This window comes from Scyliorhinus canicula, chromosome 13 (assembly GCF_902713615.1).
Source record: "Scyliorhinus canicula chromosome 13, sScyCan1.1, whole genome shotgun sequence".
Taxonomy (NCBI): domain Eukaryota; kingdom Metazoa; phylum Chordata; class Chondrichthyes; order Carcharhiniformes; family Scyliorhinidae; genus Scyliorhinus; species Scyliorhinus canicula.
The window spans coordinates 160042501-160065712 of NC_052158.1; the positions used below are offsets into that span (position 1 = coordinate 160042501).

A 23212-nucleotide genomic window follows, 5' to 3' on the forward strand; every position below is an offset into this window, starting at 1 on the left:
GTTGCTATGGAGAATTCGGAGAATTAACAGGGTGTGAAGGATTTCCAGAAGAGGTTCACATAGCCTGGTCTTCGCTCCCTATCCCCTGCGGATCTGCCTCTTCGGTTTTATTAATATTTTGCGTCTCTTTGATCGCTTCAGATTATGTTCCTCTGTGTCTCTCTGAGCTTCCTTCTTGGCATTTTCCAGTTCGGACAGCAGGGAATATTCTGTAATCTCCTGGGAACAACAACAGAAATAGATTAGGGCAGAAAGTCCCGCCAATGGATGTGGATTTTAAAAAGTGAATGTGGGAAACATCCGCCAATAAATCTACAATGAGCTCATTCCAATTTTGTGAAATTATCTTCATAAATTTTGAAGCTCCAAATTCGCAATTAGAAAGCTGACAAACTACTCGATTCCCTTCCATCCCCCAATTGTGAAACCTTCAAGTGGAGGTTGACTTTGGAAAGAGCGTGAAAACCTCTGGAATGAACCAATCCCGGTGCTCGGAGCTTCTTGTCAACATGGAGACAATTTATAACATCATTGGACTGAATATCTCTTTCAAATTAAGTGATTTTGCTGCAAGATTTGGTTCATTCTGCCCCATTCTAGACGGCTAATGAAGGTTACTGAGTGAGACTCAGATGCTCCTCCAAAATATTCCAATGATCAAATCAAATGGGTAAACAGTGGTTAGCGCTGCTGCCTCACAGCGCCAGAGTCCCGGATTCAATTCTAGGTTCAGGTCACTGTCTGTGTGGAGTCTGCACTTTCTTCCTGTGTCTGGGTAGGTTTCCTCCCGGTGCTCTGGTTTCCTTCCATAGTCCAAATATGTGCAGGTTGGGTGGATTGGTCAGGCTAAATTGCCCCTTTGTTTCCAAGGGTAAGGTGGAGTTACAGGGGGTGTGGGCCAGGGTGCTCTTTCTGAAGGTTGGTGCAGACTCACTGGGTAAAATGTTCTCCTGCTACACTGTAGGGATTCTATGATTCTATGAAACAGGACCAAATGCGTTTGGATAGGAATCCCAGAGATTTGATGATATGGGCGGACAGATGGGGAGAGAAGGGTCTGGGGTGAAGAGAGAGAGAGCAGATTTGGTTGGGGAGAGAGGAGGGAGTTGGTGTGGGCAGATAGAGAGAGTTGCGGTGGGAGATTTTGTTTTGGTTGGGGCGAAGAGGGTGGTTCGGGGGTGCGGAGGGAGAGGGGTTGGGGAGAGAGGGGGTGGGGAGAGAGGAAGGTTGGGTTGGGATGGGAGAGGGAATTTGGAGACAGAGGGTTGGGGTGTGTAAATATGGGTTTGGGGTGGGGAGAGGCAGTTTGGGGAGATAGTGGTTTGGGGAGAGAGGGAGCTAGGGAAGAGAGGAAGGTTGAGGTTGGGATGGGAGATGGGGTTTGGGGAGAGAGGGGAGTGGGGTGGGGAGAGTGGATTTGGGGTGAGAGGAGGTTTGGGGTTGGGATGGGAGATGGGGTTTGGGGAGAGAGGGGATCAGGGTGGAGAGAAGGAGTTTGGGGAGAGAAGAGGGTTGGGTTGGGATGGGAGAGCGGGGTTTGGGGAGAGGGGGTTGGGATGGGAGTGAGGGTTTGGGGAGAGGGAGTTGGTGTGGGGAGAGAGGGGGTTTGGGGAGAGAGGGGGTTGGGGTGGGGAGAGTGGATTTTGGGAGAGAGGAGAGTTGGGGTTGGGATGGGTGAGGGGATTTGGGGAGAGAGGGGGGTTGGTGTTGGGCTGGGAGAGGTGGGTTTGGGGAGAGAGGGGATTTGGGTTGGGGTGGGAGATGGGTTTTGGGGAGTGAGGGGGGCTGGGGTTGGGATGGGAGATGAGGTTTTGGGGAGAGAGGGGTGTTGGGGTTGGGGTGGGAGATGGGTTTTGGGGAGTGAGGGGGCCGGGGTTGGGATGGGAGATGAGGTTTGGGGAAAGTGGGTTGGGATGGGCTGGGATATGGGGTATGGGGAGAGAGGGGGTTGGGGTGGGGAGAGGGAGTTTCGGGAGAGAGGGAGGTTGGGATGGGAGAGGGGGGTTTGGAGTGAGAGGGGGTTGGGGTGGGGAGACAGGGAGTTTGGCGAGATAGGCGGGTTGGGGTTGGGAGGGAGATGGGGTTCGGGGAGAGAGGGGGGTGGGGGTTGGGTTGGGAGATGGGGTTTGGGGAGAGGTGGTTGGGATGGGAGATGTGGTTTGGGGAGAGAGGGGGTTGGGGAAGGGAGAGGGAGTTTCGAGTGAGAGGGGGTTTGGGGTGGGATGGGAGAGGGGGGTTTGGGGTGAGACGGGGTTGGGGTTGCGATGGGAGAGGGGGGTTTGGGGTGAAAGGGGGTTGGGGTTGGAATGGGAGAGGGGGTTTTGAGGAGAAAGGAGGGGTGGTTGGGATAGGAGAGGGAGTTTCAGGAGAGAGGGGGGTTGGGGTTGGGATGGTAGAGGGGGGTTTGGGGTGAGAGTGGGTTGGGGTTGGGGTTGGGAGAGAGGGAGTTTGAGGAGAGAGGAGATTGGGTTGGGATGGGATATGGGGTTCGGGGAGAGAGGGGGTGGGGGTTGGGATGGGATATGAGGTTTGGGGAGAGGGGTTTGGGATGGGAGATGGGGTTTGGGGAGAGAGGTTTGGGATGGGTGATGAGGTTTGGGGAGAGAGGGGGTTGGGGTTGAGAGAGGGAGTTTTGGGAGAGAGGGGAATTTGGGGAGAAAGGAGGGGTGGGTAGGGATATGAGAGGGGGTTTTGGGGAGAGAGGAGGGGTGAGCTGGGATGGGAGAGGGGGTTTTGCGGAGAGAGGGGAGCAGTAAGTTCTCTGGGTTTGTTGAATGATGTTTACTTCTTGTTTGATTCTCTTTGTGGAGGTGAATATGGATTGGAGAGAACAAGAGCCTTTCCATGGATGAGGAATCCTGTAATTTAGATCAAACCCGCTCAGAATCCCTTCTAAACAAATGAGTGTGGTACATTAGCACAGTGGTTAGCACTGTTGCTTCACAGCTCCTGAGTCCCAGGTTCGGTTGCCAGCTTGGGTCACTGACTGTATGGAGTCTGCATGATCTCTCCGTGTCTGCGTGAGTTTCCTCCGGGGGCTCCGGTTTCCTCCCACTAGTCCCAAAAGACGTCCAGTTAGGTGATTTGGACATTTAGAGTTCTCCCTCTGTGTTCCCGAACAGGTGCCAGAATGTGGCGATGAGGGGTTTTCACAGTAACTTCATTGCAGTGTTAATATAGGCCACTTGTTACAATAAAGATTATTATTATTAAGTGCCCCAACACTAAATAAAATACATTGACTCAATACTATAGTCTGGTTAAAAGTGGGTCTTCTCACTCGATCAGAATTGAACCAGTTATTTCCCAGTCCCTGTTTCTATACGAAATGAACGGGGTGAAAACAAACTACCATTTCTATTGAATGTGACTTTTTGCTGCGTCCTTACCGCTTTCCCCCTGCTTCTTGTGGCTGCCATGGCTCTCTGCAGAATTTCGCCGCGATACATGTTGTCTGGGGGGGCTGGGCTGACACTCAGCACTGCCAGGGCGATGGAGAGGAGAGCCAGGCTCAACTGAAGGCGGCTGCACCACATCACTGCACAAGGCGAGGATCAACGGGAGAGACAGCGAGAAGGAGAGCAGTTTACAAACGCTTTGAAATTGGCGGCGGTTTCAGCACTGGCTCTGTGGACAGCTCCGCTCCTTCTGTCCCTGCAATCGGGGAAGCTCCTTTTAAAGCCGCCTTCACACCAGCTCACACGTTGGGAGGAGGGTCCCAACCAAGTCTCCAATTGGTCTCTTTTCCTGTTCCTAGTGATCTGAGTTTGGTTGCCGCCTCTTCGATAATGTGACACCTCTTGGCCAGCCTGTCTAATTTCTGTAAATGAAGCACAGCAGATTCTTGGCCAGAATGTGAATGTGCTCATCCACTGGCAGCCGCGTTATTCTTATTGTGTTTTTATCATGATGTGGAGATGCGGGCGTTGGACTGGGGTGAGCACAGTAAGAAGTCTTACAAAACCAGGTTAAAGTACAACAGGTTTGCTTCAAACACGAGCTTTAGGAGCGCAGCTCCTTCCTCAGGTGAATAGAGAGTTATGTACCTCTCCATTCACCTGAGGAAGGAGCTGCGCTCTGAAAGCTCGTGTTTGAAACAAACCTGTTGACTTTAACCTGGTGTTGTAAGACTTCTTACTGTTTTTATCATAGTTGAGAGGGTGAATGGGGCTCATCCGTTCTTTGGGCCTGTGAGTTGCGGCTTTGTCGGGGCAAGGGAGGCGTGGGGCTGGCTTCACTAACAAGTGGAAAGGCAGGTAAACACCCTCATCCACAAAACACCTTGAACATTGAATATCCTGGATCACTGCGAAATGGGTTGCACAGTTGCTTCAGGAACTCAAGTTTAATTCCCAACTTGGGTCACTGTGTGTGTGGAGTCTCCACGTTCTCCCCATGTCTGCGTGGGTTTCCTCCAGGTGCTCCGGTTTACTCCCACAAGTCCCGAAAGACATGCTGTCAGAGACATGGATAGAGCAGGGACAGGAATGGTTGTTGCAGGTTCCGGGGTTTAGGTGCTTTAGTAAGGTCAGAGAAGGGGGCAAAAGAGGGGGAGGTGTGGCGCTGCTAGTCAAGGACAGTATTACGGTAGTAGAAAGGATGCAAGATGGGGACTCTTCTTCCGAGGTAGTATGGGCTGAGGTTAGAAACAGGAAAGGAGAGGTCACCCTGTTGGGAGTTTTCTATAGGCCACCTAATAGTTCTAGAGATGTAGAGGAAAGGATGGCGAAGATGATTCTGGAAAAGAGCGAAAGTAACAGGGTAGTTGTTATGGGAGACTTTAACTTTCCTAATATTGACTGGAAAAGATATAGTTCGAGTACATTGGATGGGTCGTTCTTTGTACAATGTGTGCAGGAGGGTTTTCTGACACAATATGTTGACAGGCCAACAAGAGGTGAGGCCACTTTGGATTTGGTTTTGGGTAATGAACCAGGCCAGGTGTTAGATCTGGAGGTAGGTGAACACTTTGGAGACAGTGACCACAATTCGGTGACCTTTACGTTAGTGATGGAAAGGGATAAGTATACCCCGCAGAGCAAGAGTTATAGCTGGGGGAAGGGCAATTATGATGCCATTAGACATGACTTAGGATGTGTTGGTTGGAGAAGTAGGCTGCAAGGGTTGGGCACACTGGATATGTGGAGCTTGTTCAAGGAACAGCTATTGCATGTTCTTGATAAGTACGTACCAGTCAGGCAGGGAGGAAGGGGTCGAGCGAGGGAACCGTGGTTTACCAAAGAAGTGGAATCTCTTGTTAAGAGGAAGAAGGAGGCCTATGTGAAGATGAGGCGTGAAGTTTCAGTTGGGGCGCTTGATAGTTACAAGGAAGCGAGGAAGGATCTAAAGAGAGAGCTGAGACGAGCAAGGAGGGGACATGAGAAGTCTTTGGCAGGTAGGATCAAGGAAAACCCAAAAGCTTTCTATAGGTATGTCAGGAATAAAAGAATGACTAGGGTAAGAGTAGGGCCAGTCAAGGACAGTGGTGGGAAGTTGTGTGTGGAGGCTGAGGAGATAAGCGAGATACTAAATGAATACTTTTCATCAGTATTCACTCAAGAAAAAGATAATATTGAGGAGGAGAATGCTGAGACCCAGGCTATTAGAATAGATGGCATTGAGGTGTGTAGGGAAGAAGTGTTGGCAATTCTGGACAAGGTGAAAATAGATAAGTCCCCGGGGCCGGATGGGATTTATCCTAGGATTCTCTGGGAAGCCAGGGAAGAGATTGCTGAGCCTTTGGCTTTGATTTTTAGGTCATCATTGGCTACAGGAATAGTGCCAGAGGACTGGAGGATAGCAAATGTGGTCCCTTTGTTCAAGAAGGGGAGTAGAGATAACCCCGGTAACTATAGGCCGGTGAGCCTAACGTCTGTGGTGGGTAAAGTCTTGGAGAGGATTATAAAAGATACGATTTATAATCATCTAGATAGGAATAATATGATTAGGGATAGTCAGCATGGTTTTGTGAAGGGTAGGTCATGCCTCACAAACCTTATCGAGTTCTTTGAGAAGGTGACTGAACAGGTAGACGAGGGTAGAGCAGTTGATGTGGTGTATATGGATTTCAGTAAAGCGTTTGATAAGGTTCCCCACGGTCGGCTATTGCAGAAAATACGGAGGCTGGGGATTGAGGGTGATTTAGAGATGTGGATCAGAAATTGGCTAGTTGAAAGAAGACAGAGAGTGGTAGTTGATGGGAAATGTTCAGAATGGAGTTCAGTTACGAGTGGCGTACCACAAGGATCTGTTCTGGGGCCGTTGCTGTTTGTCATTTTTATAAATGACCTAGAGGAGGGCGCAGAAGGATGGGTGAGTAAATTTGCAGACGACACTAAAGTCGGTGGAGTTGTAGACAGTGCGGAAGGATGTTGCAGGTTACAGAGGGACATAGATAAGCTGCAGAGCTGGGCTGAGAGGTGGCAAATGGAGTTTAATGTGGAGAAGTGTGAGGTGATTCACTTTGGAAAGAATAACAGGAATGCGGAATATTTGGCTAATGGTAAAATTCTTGGTAGTGTGGATGAGCAGAGGGATCTCGGTGTCCATGTACATAGATCCCTGAAAGTTGCCACCCAGGTTGATAGGGTTGTGAAGAAGGCCTATGGTGTGTTGGCCTTTATTGGTAGAGGGATTGAGTTCCGGAGCCATGAGGTCATGATGCAGCTGTACCAAACTCTGGTACGGCCGCATTTGGAGTATTGCGTACAGTTCTGGTCGCCTCATTATAGGAAGGACGTGGAAGCTTTGGAACGGGTGCAGAGGAGATTTACCAGGATGTTGCCTGGTATGGAGGGAAAATCTTATGAGGAAAGGCTGATGGACTTGAGGTTGTTTTCGTTAGAGAGAAGAAGGTTAAGAGGTGACTTAATAGAGGCATACAAAATGATCAGAGGGTTAGATAGGGTGGACAGCGAGAGCCTTCTCCCGCGGATGGAGGTGGCTAGCACGAGGGGACATAGCCTTAAATTGAGGGGTAATAGATATAGGACAGAGGTCAGAGGTGGGTTTTTTACGCAAAGAGTGGTGAGGCCGTGGAATGCCCTACCTGCAACAGTAGTGAACTCGCCAACATTGAGGGCATTTAAAAATTTATTGGATAAGCATATGGATGATAAGGGCATAGTGTAGGTTAGATGGCCTTTAGTTTTTTTTTCCATGTCGGTGCAACATCGAGGGCCGAAGGGCCTGTACTGCGCTGTATCGTTCTATGTTCTATGTTCTATGTTCTAATCGGACATTCTGAATTTTCCCACTGTGTACCTGAACAGGCGCCGGAGTAACTTCATTGCATTATTCTAAAGATTCTGGGCTGGATTCTCCGTTTCAGTGACTATGTCCCCATGCCGTCGTGAAATCTGTGGCCTTTTACGCTACAAAGACTGCTATCAAAAGGCCACAGATTCACAGGCCTGCAGGGGTCTATCAGCGAGCCGTTGTGGAGCTCACAGCTCCAGCTGCTGATATGAGCCCGCGTACATCCGCATCAGAGGCCGCACATGCGCACAGCGGTGGCCTCCCAGTCCTGCCATCCCAGCAATCAGCCTGGTAAACCTTTGCTGTGCTCTCTCTATAGCAACAACATCCTTCGTCAGAAAAGGAGACCAAAACTGCAAACAATACTGCAGCAGTGGAATTCTCCATTGGCAGGATCCTCCTGTCCACCGGCAGCGCACCCACACCTGTGGGTTTTGCGACGGCGTGGGGCAGCCACAATGGAAAACCTCATTGGCTGGCTGCGGGAAAGGAGAATCCCACTGTGGCGGGGGCGTGCCAGGCAGGAAAATGCATCTGGCAGACCGGCGAATGCCACCTTAGGTGTAGCCTCACCAACGCCCTATACAATCGTAATAAAACATCTCTATCCCATACTCAAATTCTCTCGCTATGAAGGCCAACATACCATTTGCCCTCTTTACTGCCTGCTGTACCTGCACGCTTACTTTCCGCGACTGATACACGATGACACCAATGTCTCACTGAGTATCTGCCTCTCTCAATTTACACCCATTCAAATAATAATCTGCCTTCCTATTTTTGCTACTGAAACAGATAACCTCACATTTATCCACATTCTACTGCATCTGCCATGTGCATGCCCATTCACTCAGTCTGTCCAAATCCCAGTAATACACCTCTGCATCCTCCTCACAGCTCACCCTATTATGCATAGAACATAGAAAAATGCAGCACAGAACAGGCCTTTTGGCCCACGATGTTGTGCCGAACTTTTGTCCGAGATTAAGAACAAATGAAAATCACTGATTGTCACAAGTAGGCTTCAATGAAGTTACTGTGAAATGCTCCTAGTCGCCACATTCCAGCGCCTGTTCGGGGAGGCTGGTACAGGAATTGAAACATGCTGCTGGCCTGCCTTGGTCGGCTTTAAAAGCCAGCGATTTAGCCCAGTGTGCTAACTGGCCCCTACATCCCATCATTCTACCGTAATCCATGTACCTATCCAATAGCCACTTGAAGGTCCCTAATGTTTCCGACTCAACTACTTCCACAGGCAGTACATTCCATGCCCCCACTATTCTCTGGGTAAAGACCCTACCTTTGATATCTCCCCTATATCTTCCACCATTCACCTTCAATTTATGTCCCCTTGTAATGGTCTGTTCCACCCGGGGAAAAAGTCTCTGACTGTCTACTCTATCTATTCCCCTGATCATCTTATAAACCTCTATCAAGTCACCTCTCATCCTCCTCCATTGCAATAAGAAAAGGCCCAGGACCCTCAACCTTTCCTCGTAAGACCCACTCTCCATTCCAGGCAACATCCTGGTAAATCTCCTTTGCACCTTTTCCAAAGCTTCCACATCCTTCCTAAAATGAAGCAATCAGAACTGCACACAGTACTCCAAATGTGGCCTTACCAAGGTTTTGTACAGCTGCATCATCACCTCGGCTCTTAAATTCAATCCCTCTTCCAATGAATGCTAGCACACCATAGGCCTTCTTCACAGAGTGGCAACTTTCAAAGATCTATGAACATAGACCCCAAGATCTCTCTGCTCCTCCACATTGCCTAGAACCCTACCGTTAACCCTGTATTCCACATTCATATTTGTCCTTCCAAAATGGACAACTTCACACATTTCAGGGTTAAACTCCATCTGCCACTTCTTGGCCCACCTCTGCATCCTATGTGTGTCTCTTTGCAACCGACAACAGCCCTCCTCACTATCCTCAAATCCACCAATCTTCGTATCATCTGGAAATTTACTGACCCGCCCTTTAACTTCCTCATCCAAGTCGTTAATGAAAATCACAAACAGCAGAGGACCCAGAACTGATCCCTGCGGTACGCCACTGGTAACTGGGCTCCAAGCTGAATATTTGCCATCCATCACACTCTCTGACTTCTATCAGTTAGCCAGTTTGTTATCCAACTGGCCATATTTCCCACTATCCCATGCCTCCTTACTTTCTGCATAACCCTACCATGGGGAACCTGATCAAATGCCTTCCTAAATTCCATGTACACTGCATCCACTGCTTTACCTTCATCCACATGCTTGGTCACCTCCTCAAAGAAGTCAATAAGACTTGTAAGGCAAGACCTACCCCTCACAAATCCGTGCTGACTATCCCTAATCAAGCAGTGTCTTTCCAGATGCTCAGAAATCCTATCCCTCAGTACCCTTTCCATTACTTTGCCTACCACCGAAGTAAGACTAACTGGCCTGTAATTCCCAGGGTTATCCCTATTCCCTTTTTTGAACACGGGCACGACATTCGCCACTCTCCAATCCTCTGGTACCACCCCTGTTGACAGTGAGGACGAAAAGATCATTGCCAACGGCTCTGCAATTTCATCTCTTGCTTCCCATAGAATCCTTGGATATATCCCGTCAGGCCCGGGGGACTTGGCTATCGTCAAGTTTTTCAAAATGCCCAACACATCTTCCTTCCTGCAAGTATTTCCTCGAGCTTACCAGTCTGCTTCACACTGCCCTCTCCAACAATATAACCCCTCGCATTCGTAAATACTGAAGAAAAGTATTCGTTCAAGACCTCTCTTATCTCTTCAGACTCAATGCACAATCGCCCGCTGCGGTCCTTGATCGGACCTATCCCCGCTCTAGTCATTCTCATATTTCTCACATACGTGGAAAAGGCCTTGGTGTTTTCTTTGATCCTACCCACCAAAGATTTTTCATGCCCTCTCTTAGCTCTCCTAATCCCTTTCTTCAGTTCCCACCTGGCTATCTTGTATCCCTCCAGCGCCCTGTCTGAACCTTGTTTCCTCAGCCTTACGTAAGTATCCTTCTTCCTCTTAACAAGACATTCAACCTCTCTTGTCACCCATGGTTCCCTCACTCGACCATCTCTCCCCTGCCTGACAGGGACATACATATCCAACTTTGTATCATCTGCAAATTTGGAGATAATATATTTAGTTTACTCATCCATATCATTATTATATAAACCAGTGCGGCTGGTTTAGCACAGTGGACTCAATAGCTGGCTTGTAATGCAGAACAATGCCAGCAGCGCAGGTTCAATTCCCATACCAGCCTCCCCAACCAGGCACTGGAATGTGCCGACTAGGGGCTTTTCATTGTAACTTCATTGAGGCCTACTTGTGGCAATAAGCGATTATTATTATTATATAATATATATAACATACAATTCCAATCGGTAAAAGAATAATTTTATTTTTAAATTTAGAGTACCCAATTCATTTTTTCCAATTAAGGGGCAATTTGCGGTGGCCAATTTAGGTAGGTTGGATATCTTTTGGTTTTGGGGGTGAAACCCATGTGAACACAGGGGGTATGTTCAAACTCCACATGGACAGTGAACCAGAGCCAGGATCAAACCTGAGACCTCGGTGCCGTGAGGCAGCAGTGCTAACCACTGCACCTCCGTGTTGTCTAGTAAAACAACCATTCATTCAAACTTGTTTCTTCCTGTCTGCTAATTAGCTTTATAAGCATCACAGTTCCCTGGGTTTTAACTTTACTTGGCAAACCTTTACTTGGTAATCTGCTATGTGAGACTTTGTCAAAAATCTTCTGAAAGTCCAAGTAAACCGCATCCACTGGTTCTCCCTGGTCACTCTACAAGTTACATCTTCAAATGTTTCATTTTGAAATCCATGCTGACTTTGTCTGATTACACCACTGCTTTCCAAATGTTGTGATATGAGATCCTTGCTAATTGACTCCAACAACTTCCCGACTACCAACGTTAGGCTCACAGGTCTATAATTCCCTGTTTTCTCTCTACCTCCCTTTTTTAATAGCATGGTTATATTAACTACTCTCCAACCTGTGGGAACAATTATGGAGTTCGAAGAATTTTGGAAAATGACTACCAATAATGTGGGAGTGGGGTAACAGTAGCATCCGCATGGTGATGATGAGGGGCTGGTTTAGCTCACAGGGGCTGGTTTATCTCACTGGGCTAAATCGCTGGTTTTTAAAGCAGACCAAGCAGGCCAGCAGCACGGTTCAATTCCCGTACCAGCCTCCCCGGACAGGAGCCGGAATGTGGCGACTAGGGGCTTTTCACAGTAACTTAATTGAAGCCTACTCGTGACAATAAGCGATTTTCATTTCATTTCATGTAAAGGGTGTCTCATGGCTCATCGTAGTCTGGATGGAGATAGCTCATGGCTTTGATTGAAGAAGCCTACCTTCTTGTGTATATTTGGATATGGTTACGTTCTACACTAAATAGTTACTGTTTGGACTAAATGCCACTGAACCTCTTCCTGAGAGAACCATGATGTGGAGATGCTGACATTGGACAGGGGGGGGGGGGGGGGGAGACTGCACAGTAGCACAGTGGTTAACACAGTTGCTTCAAAGCTCCAGGGTCCCAGGTTTGATCCCTGTCTGTGCGGAGTCTGCACATTCTCCCCGTGTCTGCATGGGTTTCCTCCGGGTGCTCCGGTTTCCTACCACAGTCCAAAGATGTGCAGGTTAGGTGGATTGGCCATGTTAAATAGCCCTGAGTGTCCAAAAAGGTGAGGTGGGGTTACAGGGTTAGGGTGGAGGTGTGGGCTTAGGCACTGTACTCTTTTCGAGGGCCAGTGCAGACTCGATGGGCTGAATGACCTCCTTCTGCACTGTAAATTCTATGATTCTATGATACTATGATTCAATGGATCTACTATTTCCATGCCACTTCCTCAAGTACTCTGGGATAATGCTTATCAGGCCCTGGAGATTTGTCCACCTTCAGTACCATTATTTTCCACAAAACTATTTCTTTGCCAATACTAATTTCCTTCAGCTCCTCACTGGAACTTGTGTTTCTCTGAACTTCCAGTACATTATTCATGTCTTCATTTGTGAAGACAGAAGCAAAGTATAAATTTAGTTCCTCAGCCATTTCTTTGTTCCCTGTTATGAAGGTGGATGCTAATCCACTTTCTTGAACTGCTGTAGTCCTTGAAGGAACGGTGATGTATTTCCAAGTCCGGATGGTCAGTGACTTGGAGGGGAACCTCCAGGTGGTCGGGTTCTCATTTTTCCTTCTGCAGCCCTGATTGAACCAGCTCTCTCCTTCATTGAGCCTCATGGAAGGCTAAGGAAAATGCTGCATCATCAGACTGTGCCGGTACACAATTCTGCTTAGATTAACGGCCCTCAGCATGTCATTGACAACTCCATTTTGAATTGCAGGATTTGTTGTTCGTCTGTTCCAATCCTCAAAGCGGCGGTGAAATAGACAATGAAGAGTTTCTGCAGGTAATGCTCTGCCTTCAGAGTCTATGTCCCTCCTTCCCACATAGCTTCTCCCTGGTGATGTTTAATATTGTGAAGCACTGATTGGTTAGTTGAGGGGGGGATGCAAGTTTTTGATTTGACCTTGTTTGAAGCCAGATTCTTCCTGGAATTTGGAGGAAATTGTGTGATTGTCAAGGATATTCCCCTAAAGGGTAGATATCATTTCCTCCCCTGGTGGTTATGTTCTGTTGCTGGAACAGGACAGGTGCCCAAATGGCATTGGAAACATCGATTATCAATGGGTCATTCTGATGGTGCGACTGTGTTAGGCTGTCACTGAGCCAGGATGTGGGATGGCTTTCTTCATTTGGCCACCAGTTCCAAGCTGTTAGTGAGGGACTGTTTTTTTTTAACATTGTGAGGTTGGGCAGTTGCTGAAATGTCCCCCTGATTTCCAATCTTCGCTTCTTGCTATAATGTAGAGATGCTGGTGTTGGACTGGGGTGAGCACAGTAAAAAGTCTTACAACATAAGGTTAAAGTCCAACAGGGTTGTTTCGAATCACTAGTATTCGGAGCACAGCTCCTTTCTCAGGTGAATGAAGAGGTGGGTTCCAGAAACACAGATATCAACAAACAAAGACCAACGAACAAAGGAAATTACAGCACAGGAACAGGCCCTGCGGCCCTCCCAGCCTGCGCCGATCCAAATCCTTTATCTAAACATGTCGTCTATTTTCCAAGGATCTACTTCCCTCTGTTCCCCGCCCATTCATATATCTGTCTAGATGCATCTTAAATGATGCTATTGTGCCCGCCTCTACCACCTCCACTGACAGAGTGTTCCAGGCACCCACCACCCTCTGCGTAAAAAACGTTTCACACACATCTCCCTTAAACTTTCCCCTCTCACCTTAAAATTGTGACCCCCTTGTAATTGACACCCCCACTCTTGGAAAAAGCTTGTTGCTATCCACCCTGTCCATACCTCTCATAATTTTGTGGACCTCAATCAGGTCCCCCCTCAACCTCCGTCTTTCCAACGAAAACAATCCTGATCTACTCAACCTTTCTTCATAGCTAGCACCCTCCATACCAGGCAACATCCTGGTGAACCTCCTCTGCACCCTCTCTAAAGCATCCACATCCTTCTGGTAATGTGGTGACCAGAATTGCACGCAGTATTCCAAATGTGGCCTAGCCAATGTCCTATGCAACTGTAACATGACCTGCTGACTCTTGTACTCAATACCCCGTCCGATGAAGGCAAGCATGCTGTATGCCTTCTTGACCACTCTATCGAGCTGCGTTGCCACCTTCAGGGTACAATGGACATGAACTCCCAGATCTCTCTGCACATCAATTTTCCCCAGGACTCTTCCATTGACCGTGTAGTCCGCTCTTGAATTGGATCTTCCAAAATGCATCACCTCGCATTTGCCTGGATTGAACTCCACCTGCCATTTCTCTGTCCAACTCTCCAAACTATCTATATTTTGCTGTATTGTCTGACAGTCCCCCTCACTATCTGCTACTCCACCAATCTTAGTATCCTCTGCAAACTTGCTAATCAGACCACCTATACCTTCGTCCAGATAATTTACGTATATCACAAACAACAGTGTTCCGAGCATGGAACCCTGTGGAACACCACTAGTCACCCTTCTTCATTTTGAGACAGTCCCGTCTACCACTACTCTCTGTCTCCTGTTACCCAGCCAGTTCTTTATCCATCTAGCTAGTACACCCTGAACGCCATGCAACTTCACTTTTTCCATCAACCTGCCATGGGAAAGTTTATCAAAAGCCTTACTGAAGTCCATGTATATGACATCTCCAGCCCTTCCCTCATCAATTAACTTTGTCACTTCTTCAAAGAATTCTGTTAGGGTTGTAAGATATGACCTTCCCTGCACAAAACCATGCTGCCTATCACTGATAAGTCTATTTTCTTCCAAATGTGAATAGATCCTCTCCCTCAGTATCTTCTCCAACAGTTTGCCTCCCACTGATGTCAACTTACAGGTCTTTAATTCCCTGGATTATCCCTGCTACCCTTCTTAAACAAAGGGACAACATTAGCAATTTTCCAGTCCTCCGGGACCTCACCTGTGCTCAAGGATGCTGCAAAGATATCTGTTAAAGCCCCAGCTATTTCGTCCCTCACTTCCCTCAGTAACCTGGGATAGATCCCATCCGGTCCTGGGGACTTGTCCACCTTAATGCCTTTTAGAATACCCAAAACTTCCCCCTTCCTTATGCTGACTTGAGTATTTAAATATCCATCCCTAACCTCAACATCCGTCATGTCCCTCTCCTTGGTGAATACCGATGTAAAGTACTCATTAAGAATCTCACCCATTTCCTCTGACGCCAAGCATAAATTCCCTCTTTTGTCTTTGAGTGGGCCAATCCTTTCTCTAGTTATCCTCTTGCTCCTTAACCCTGTTAGCCAAAGATATTTCATGTCCCTTTTTAGCCCTCTTTATTGCGCGTTTGAGATTTGTCCTACTTTCCCGATATTCCTCCAAAGCTTCATCAGTTTTAAGTCGCATAGATCTGATGTATGCTTCCTGTTTCATTTTAGCTAGTCTCACAATTCCACCCGTCATCCATGGTTCCCTAATCTTGCCATTTCTCTACCTCGTTTTCACAGGGACATGTCTGCTCTGCACTCTAATCAAACTTTCCTTAAAAGACTCCCACATTTCAAATGTGGATTTACCCTTAAACAGCTGCTCCCAATCCACTTTCCCTAGCTCCTTCCAAATTTAGTTATACTTGGCCTTTCCCCAATTTAGCACTCTTCCTTTAGGACCACTCTCGTCTTTGTCCATGAGTATTCTACAATTTAAGGAATTGTGATTGCTATTCCCAAAGTAATCACCGACTGAAACTTCAACAACCTGGCTGGGATCATTCCCCAATACCAGGTCCAGTATGGCCACTATGGCCACTAGGTGGGATATTAAAGGGTGTGGGGAGAGTGGGATTAGACTGGGTGGGATATTAAAGGGTGAGGGGAGAATGGGATTAGACTGGGTGGGATATTAAAGGATGCGGGGAGTGAGGGGGAGAGTGGGATTAGACTGGGTGGGATATTAAAGGGTGCGGGAAGTGAGGGGGAGAGTGGGATTAGACTGGGTGGGATATTAAAGGATGTCTGGAGTGAGGGGGAGAGTGGGATTAGACTGGGTGGGATATTAACGGGTGCGGAGAGTGAGGGGGATACTGGGATTAGAATGGGTGGGCTATTAAAGGGTGTGGGGAGAGTGGGATTAGACTGGGTGGGATATTAAATGTTACGGGGAGTGAGGGGAGGGTGGGATTAGACTGCATGGGATATTAAAGATTAAAGATTAAGAAAGGCGACCTTAATAATCGCCATATTTAATGGAATATTAAAGTTTGTGGGGAGTGAGGGGGAGAGTGGTATTAAACTGGGTTGTATATTAAAGGGTTTGGGGAGTGAGGGGTGAGTGGGATTAGACTGGGTGGGATATTAAAGGGTGCGGGGAGTGAGGGGAGAGAGGGATTAGACTGGGTGGGATATTAAAGGGTGTGAGGTGTGAGGGGGAGAGAGGGATAAGACTGGGTGGGATATTAAAGGGTGCGAGGAGTGAGGGGGAGAGAGGGATTAGACTGGGTGGGATATTAAAGGGTGCGGGGAGTGAGGGAAGAGTGGGGTTAGACTGGGTGGGATATTAAAGGGTGCGAGGAGTGAGGGGGAGAGAGGAATTAAACTTGTTGTGAATATTAAAGGGTATGGGAGTGAGTCTGGCAATGAAAGAAAGCATAAATGTGCATTGATATAGAGCCATGACCTCAGGATGTCCCATCGTGCTTTCGCAAATGTGTTTTTTTCTGCATTGTCACTGTTGTAATGTTGGAAACTCAGCTACCAAATTCTGCACAGCGTGAACCCATTGCAGCAATGTCATATGTGACCAGATAATCTGTTTTGGTATTTTTATTTGAAGAGTAAGGACTGATCGGGTCACACGTGAAAATTCCTCGCTGCTGTTTTTCAGATGGTGCCCTTTGCTTCATACCAGAAAGGTAACTTGTTTGGAGGTGGAAAATGTGGGAATGTGTATCATTGGTGCCTATCTTCACAAAAAGTGGAGATTGTAGTTCAGGAAGAGTGAAAAAGTGGATAACCATGGTGAAGGTGGAAATATTAAGGGTTCAGCATCTATGAAAGTGGATTTATCATCAGTCAGTACATGTGTTATGTCAATAATGTTAAACTGTGTCAAAACTGTGTACCCAAACTTTATTCTTCCTTTTTGCTATTTTAAAATGGACTTCTGCTGCACTTATCTCATCATGCAAATTTCTGCCCATGTGATGTTTACGTGTAGAGCATCCAACTGGACCATACTCACTTCAAGTCCCTGCTTTCACACCTAACCCTTTGATGCCCTCAACTTTGTAGACACTCACTACCCAGCTTAATGAAATTAGTCATGTCCATACCTGCTTCACAGAATACCACAGTTGAACCTCGAAATACAAAAAAACTCTTCACAAATAGCAGATGACCATCGTCTGGCTTCAGGCTTGGTGCTGGAGTATTGGAAAATGTACATGTTGTACCTTTGTCTAAAAAAGGAGGAAGACATAAAAACATGTATTTGTCTGTCACTGGTGTTAACAGTGGCTCAGGTGAAAAGGGCTGATGCTTCAGGCCCTACTGGGGTTTAATAGGCCCAGCCATGAACAGACGGAAATCAGTATGTTTACAGATGTTCCAGAGACAGAGAAAGCATGAATGTTATAAACTAGGAGGTGTGTTATGCTGAGGACAAGTTCCTTTCTGATTAGAACACTGATAACTGACTCTAAACCAGTTTTTCCTGCCACTTGTCAGCATTCATCGAAATCAAAATAAATGAGCATCCAACTGCAGATCAGCAGAGCACCCACAAGTGTGTTTGGACAAAACAAATTTTAAACAATTGAATTTTGTTCCCCCTCCATTTGCCTGACTCACATCCCCTCCCCCCTCGGAGAAACATTTTGCAACATGCAAACCACCGGTGATGGTAGTGGGACTGTGGGCAAAGTTTTCATCCTGGAATCAGACCTAACCAGTTCCACTCCTGCTCTGAATGTTTTTGAAAGGTGCAGTAACTGGCATGAGATCGAGGCACAGATACACTTTCCACATTTTGCCACGTATGCATTCCAGGCTTTGAGGACACTGGGGCAACCCATCCCACACTTTCTAACCTTCCCGTTGAAAGCTGAGCTAGGGGGTAATCAAGGACTTTCTACTGTTGGTCACATTTCCTGTTTGGATCTGGGATCCTTGATCCTCCTTTGACTGTCCTCACTGTATGAATGGTTTAAATTGAGCTCACACCTTCAATCAGAACTCAAATACGATAAATCATTAACCCTTCAAGGACAATGGATTTCTTATTTCCCTTCTCTCTGCCTCCAAGGCATTGTTCTCCACACACACACACACACACACACACACATGCGCACATACCTTCTGAAGCTCATCTGGTTTTTATTAGAATTAATTTTGGGATGTGGTTGTCACTGGTCAGCCACCATTTCACCTCGTTACCCAGAGAATTTGGTGCTGAACCTCCTTCTCAAACTGTTTTGAATCAAGCTGGGTGTCTCCCTGCACCATTACACAATACACTTCCTCATCAGCCATGTTGGTGTGGGACTGGAGTCACGTACAGTCCAAACCGAGTATGTACGGGAGGATAGCGTCCTTGAAACTACATTCGTGAAACAGTTGAGTTTTTACAGCAATTTACCAGATTCTTCAGCACCTTTACTGATTTCGAATTTTATTTCCAGATTAAAAAAAAACTAAGTTCAGATAAATACCAAAGCTCGGATGAGATATAACCCAAGCTGCTGTGGCAGGTAAGGCAGGAGATTGATAGGGGGGGTTGAAGCTGTAACCTTCACAACATTTAAGAGATATTTACAGGAGCGCTTGAAATGCCACAGCGAACAAGGCTACGGGCCAAGAGCTGGAAAAATGGGATTAGAGTAAATAGGTGCTTGATGGTCGGCACTGACATAATGGGCTGAACAGCCTCTTTATTATTCTATCCCATTTTCTGCATATGCTGTACAGTATGAGGTTTACCCCTTATCCTCAAACTATGGCCCAGTAATGAACTCCAATTGGCTTTATTGGTTGGCCAATTGGAGTATGAGCTCCATCAATGATAGCTCATTGAGGGGGCCCATATAATCACCTGTGTAGGCTTTGTGAGCCAGTCTTAAGTTGACTGGACTGGTAGCAGCACTGTTTGTAGCTGCTCCTGTAATATCGTTATTGTAAATAAATATTGGTGTGGTGACGGAACTCCTGCCTCCCGTGGATTACTACAGTGGCGACGAGGTAAACTACGAATTTTGCGGAGACCAGCTGCCGCACTCGGAGGGTAAGCCTTGCCATTTTAAAAATGCCGGTTTTTGGGAGGTTAGAGGCATTCGACCCGGCTATTGAGGACTGGTCCCAGTATGTGGAGAGAGTGTGTTACTTCTTCCGGGCAAATGATATACTGACGGACGAAAGGAGACGACTTATCCTGCTGTCGGTGTGCGGACCCTCAGCTTTCGCCATTATACGTAGTCTGACTTATCCCGATGCGCCGGACACAAAAACTTTCCAAGAAGTAACGGAATTGGTGAAAGAGCACTACGACCCAAAACCACCCCTCATTTTGCGTAGGTACAGATTCTACACAGCGAAGCGGGAAGACAGGGAGTCAGTCACGAATTTCTTGACCCGCCTGAGAAGGCTGGCAGAAAAATGTGAGTTCGGCCCAACGCAAAATGAAATGCTTTGGGACCGGTTAGTGTGTGGTATAAACAACCTCACAATACAGAAACGCCTGTTGGCGGAAACGGAGCTAGACTGCAGGCAGGCGTTTCAGCTTGCACTGTCCCTAGAAAAGGCAGCAACTGGGGCGCCGGAACTACAGGGCACGCCAATGGAGGTAGATACCTGTGAGAGGGACTACCACAACGGGTCCTGCTACCAGATAGCCACCCTCAGGAAAAACCTGAGGAATAGAGGGAAAAAGGAAAACCCCAGAACTGCCCCCAAGTCTGCCAGGACTAACTGGAGACAGAGCGAAGTACCGGCTGAGGCCCCCCCAACAGAGAAGGACCGTTTCTGGCACCAGACAGAGTGGGGTAACAATGACAGAAACCCTAGAAGGAGATGGCAAAAGAGGAATAGCAGGTTGGGACGCAGGGAAGTACACAACCTAGACGCCCTATCCTCCTCCGAAGGGGAACAATTATATAATATTGCAACGATGAAAGGAGAACCCATTAGGATTACCCCACGGGTGAACGGGCGGTCGACAATAATGGAAATAGACACGGGTGCGGCCGTATCAGTAATGGGAGTGGCAGCATTTAGAAATATCAACGATGGACTCCAGCCACTAACCCTAAGAAAAACATTGACGAAACTTAAAACCTACACGGGGGAACCCCTGGAAGTTCTAGGCACGACTCATGTACCCGTGGAATATGAGAAACAATTGCTCAGATTACCGTTGACGATAGTAGAGGGCTCCGGACCGAGCTTAATTGGACGGAACTGGCTGAAAGACCTAAAATTAGATTGGATGAAAATTTTCCAGAGTGGAAGCGGGCAGTTGAGTGGAGTACTCCAAAAATACCCGGAGGTCTTCCAGGAAGGTTTGGGGGAAGTCATAGGCGCCAAAGCAACTTTGCACGTGGACCCAGAAGCCCTTCCGAATTTTGTAAGGCCAGGCCGGTACCTTTTGCATTAAGGAAGAAAGTAGATGACGAAATAGAAAGGTTACGGCGCGACTGCATTATCAGACCAGTACAGTTCTCGGAATGGGCAGCGCCGGTGGTACCAATTTTGAAGCCAGACGGCTCCATACGTCTCTGTGGAGATTTCAAACAGACAGTAAACAAATACGCACTGCTGGACAAATACCCAATCCCGAAAATAGACGACCTATATGCCAAATTGGCAGGTGGGCTTTTGTTCACGAAACTGGACATGAGCCATGCCTACCTGCAGTTAAAACTGGACAAGGGCTTCCAGAAGTTCGCTACGATCAACACCCTGAAGGGCCTTTTTCGTTATACTAGGCTACCTTTCGGAGTGTCATCAGCCTGCGCTATATTCCAGCGTACGATGGAAAATATTCTGCAGGGACTACCGCAGGTGGCGATTTATTTGGACGATGTCTTAATCACGGGTAGGACAAACTGGAAACACTTAAGGAACCTGGAGGAAGTGCTCAGGCGTTTCGCAAAGGCAGACGTATGGCTAAAAAAGGAAAAATGTGTTTTTCTGGCCCCACAAGTGACGTACCTGGGATATAAAGTAGACGAGTCAGGCTTACATCCATTAGAAGACAGAGTAAGGGCAATAAAAGAAGCCCCAGCTCCCACCATGGTCCAGGAGTTACGATCATTTCTAGGGTTGGTAACCTATTATGGAAAATGTATTTAAAATAGTGCGTCCATCCTAGAACCCCTCCACCAGCTACTAAAAAAGGGGCAAGAATGGAAATGGTCCACCCGCCAAAACCGAGCATTTAGGGACATTAAGGAACAGCTGTCATCCAAAAATGTCCTAGAGCATTATGACCCAAGGAAGGAGTTGGTGGTCACTTGTGATGCATCCCCATATGGGGTAGGAGCCGGTTTAGCCCATAGAGGAAGGAATGGGGAAGAACGGCCAATAGCCTAAGCTTCGAGGACCTTGGCGATGGCTGAGAGGAAGTACGCTCAAATCGAAAAGGAAGGACTGGCTGTGATATTCGCAGTAAAAAAATTTCACCAGTATCTGTACGGGTGGAAATTCACCATAGTGGCGGACCATAAGCCATTATTAGGGTTATTAAATGAAGACAAGTCAATACCCCCGATTGCATCAGCTAGAATCCAACGCTGGGCGTTACTACTGGTGACGTATAGATACGTTCTGGAGTACAGACCGGGAACACGAGTAGCACATGCAGATGCTTTGAGCAGACTTCCCCTCCCGGACACTCCGCCGCAAATACCAAAAGTAGAGGAGACAGTAATGACTCTAAATTTTTTGGACACCCTACCAGTAGACGCACAACATATTCGGTTGTGGACGCAAAAAGACCCAGTTTTAGCCAAGATGAAGCATTTACTGCTAACAGGGGAACTGGAAAGACCAGTGGAGCCCCAGATGCACCCATACTGGAGCAGAAGGGACCAAATAACCGTAGAAGACGGTATCCTATTATGGGGAGCCCGGGTAATAGTCCCAGCTCAGGGCCGTCAGGCAATCTTAACTGAGTTACATCACGGACACCCAGGGGTGTCTAAAATGAAGATGCTAGCTCAAAGCTACGTTTGGTGGCCAGGTTTGGACACAGACATAGCAGCCTTGGTACGTCGGTACCAGGAGTGCCAACAGGGGCAAAGAGTGCCACCAGTGATAGTTTTTGGCTTTATAAACAGTTACAGACATCATCAGAAAGAAAGCAAAAACAAAAGGGCAGAAATGTGCAAACATCCATGTACTTTCAATACCTCAATCATAACATATTGCACAAGCCCGCTCCTCTCCCACCGGTACTACCCGCCATATTTTCCCTCCTACTCTACTCTACCACCCCCCCCCCCCCCACCCCCTGCTGACGCTCACTCTCCCGCAAAGAAGTCAATAAATGGTCCAGCTGAACTCTTAATGGGAAGGCGGCTGCGAACGAGGCTGAGTCTCCTTTTCCCAAATTTAACGGGGAAAGTGGAGAAACAACAGGAGGCCCAACGCAGGGGGCATGATAATAGTCGGCAGCAGAGACCTTTCCAGGTGGGGGCACCGGTTTGGGTCAAGAATTATGGGAATGGACCAACGTGGGTTAAAGGCACGGTAGAGTCCCAAACAGGGCCCATATCGTATGAGGTTTCAATAGGAGGTAAGGTGCTGAAGAAACACCTAGACCAAATAAGGGCAGCGGAACCACACCTGGAGGCAGGCGAAGTAGGACCGTCTCAAGCTGGGATAGCCCAGACGGAAAGGATACCCACACCCCAGCCCCGAGCAATTTCTCCAGACCCCGTCAGCCAGACGTCAGAGTCGGAGATGGACACACTCGACGAGGCCGCCGCGACACCTCTCCCCGAGGAGCAGGAAGAACAACTTCCAAGGAGGTCGTCAAGGAAAAGACAGGCATCTATAAGGTACACCCCGTCCACTTCGGAGAACGACCCAGCGGACGACACAGAGGTGACAGACCCAGACATGAGGAGCAGGAAGAAGCTCAGAGGAATGCCAGCTGGCAGGAATTCCCCAGACCTTGGGGGGGAGGGGTGTAAAGAACTCCAATTGGCTTTATTCGTTGGCCAATTGGAGTATGAGCTCCCTCAATGACAGCTCATTGAGGGGGCCCATATGATCACCTGTGTAGGCTTTGTGAGCCAGTCTTAAGTTGACTGGACTGCTAGCAGCACTGTTTGTAGCTGCTCCTGTAATATCGTTATTGTAAATAAATATTGGTGTGGTGACGG

General features: G+C 47.6%; 1 protein-coding gene across 1 annotated transcript in view; it reads right to left on the reverse strand.

The window, feature by feature from the left end:
* Nucleotides 1-17310, reverse strand: part of LOC119975400 (somatostatin-like) — a 34026-nt gene extending 16716 nt beyond the window's left edge. The window contains exons 1-2 of the transcript XR_005462756.1: nucleotides 17165-17310; nucleotides 3390-3820 (exon numbers count right to left, since the gene is read on the reverse strand). The gene's annotated coding sequence lies outside the window, so the exon portion shown is untranslated. The remainder of the gene's footprint in view (nucleotides 1-3389; nucleotides 3821-17164) is intronic.
* Nucleotides 17311-23212: the final 5902 nt, after the last annotated feature.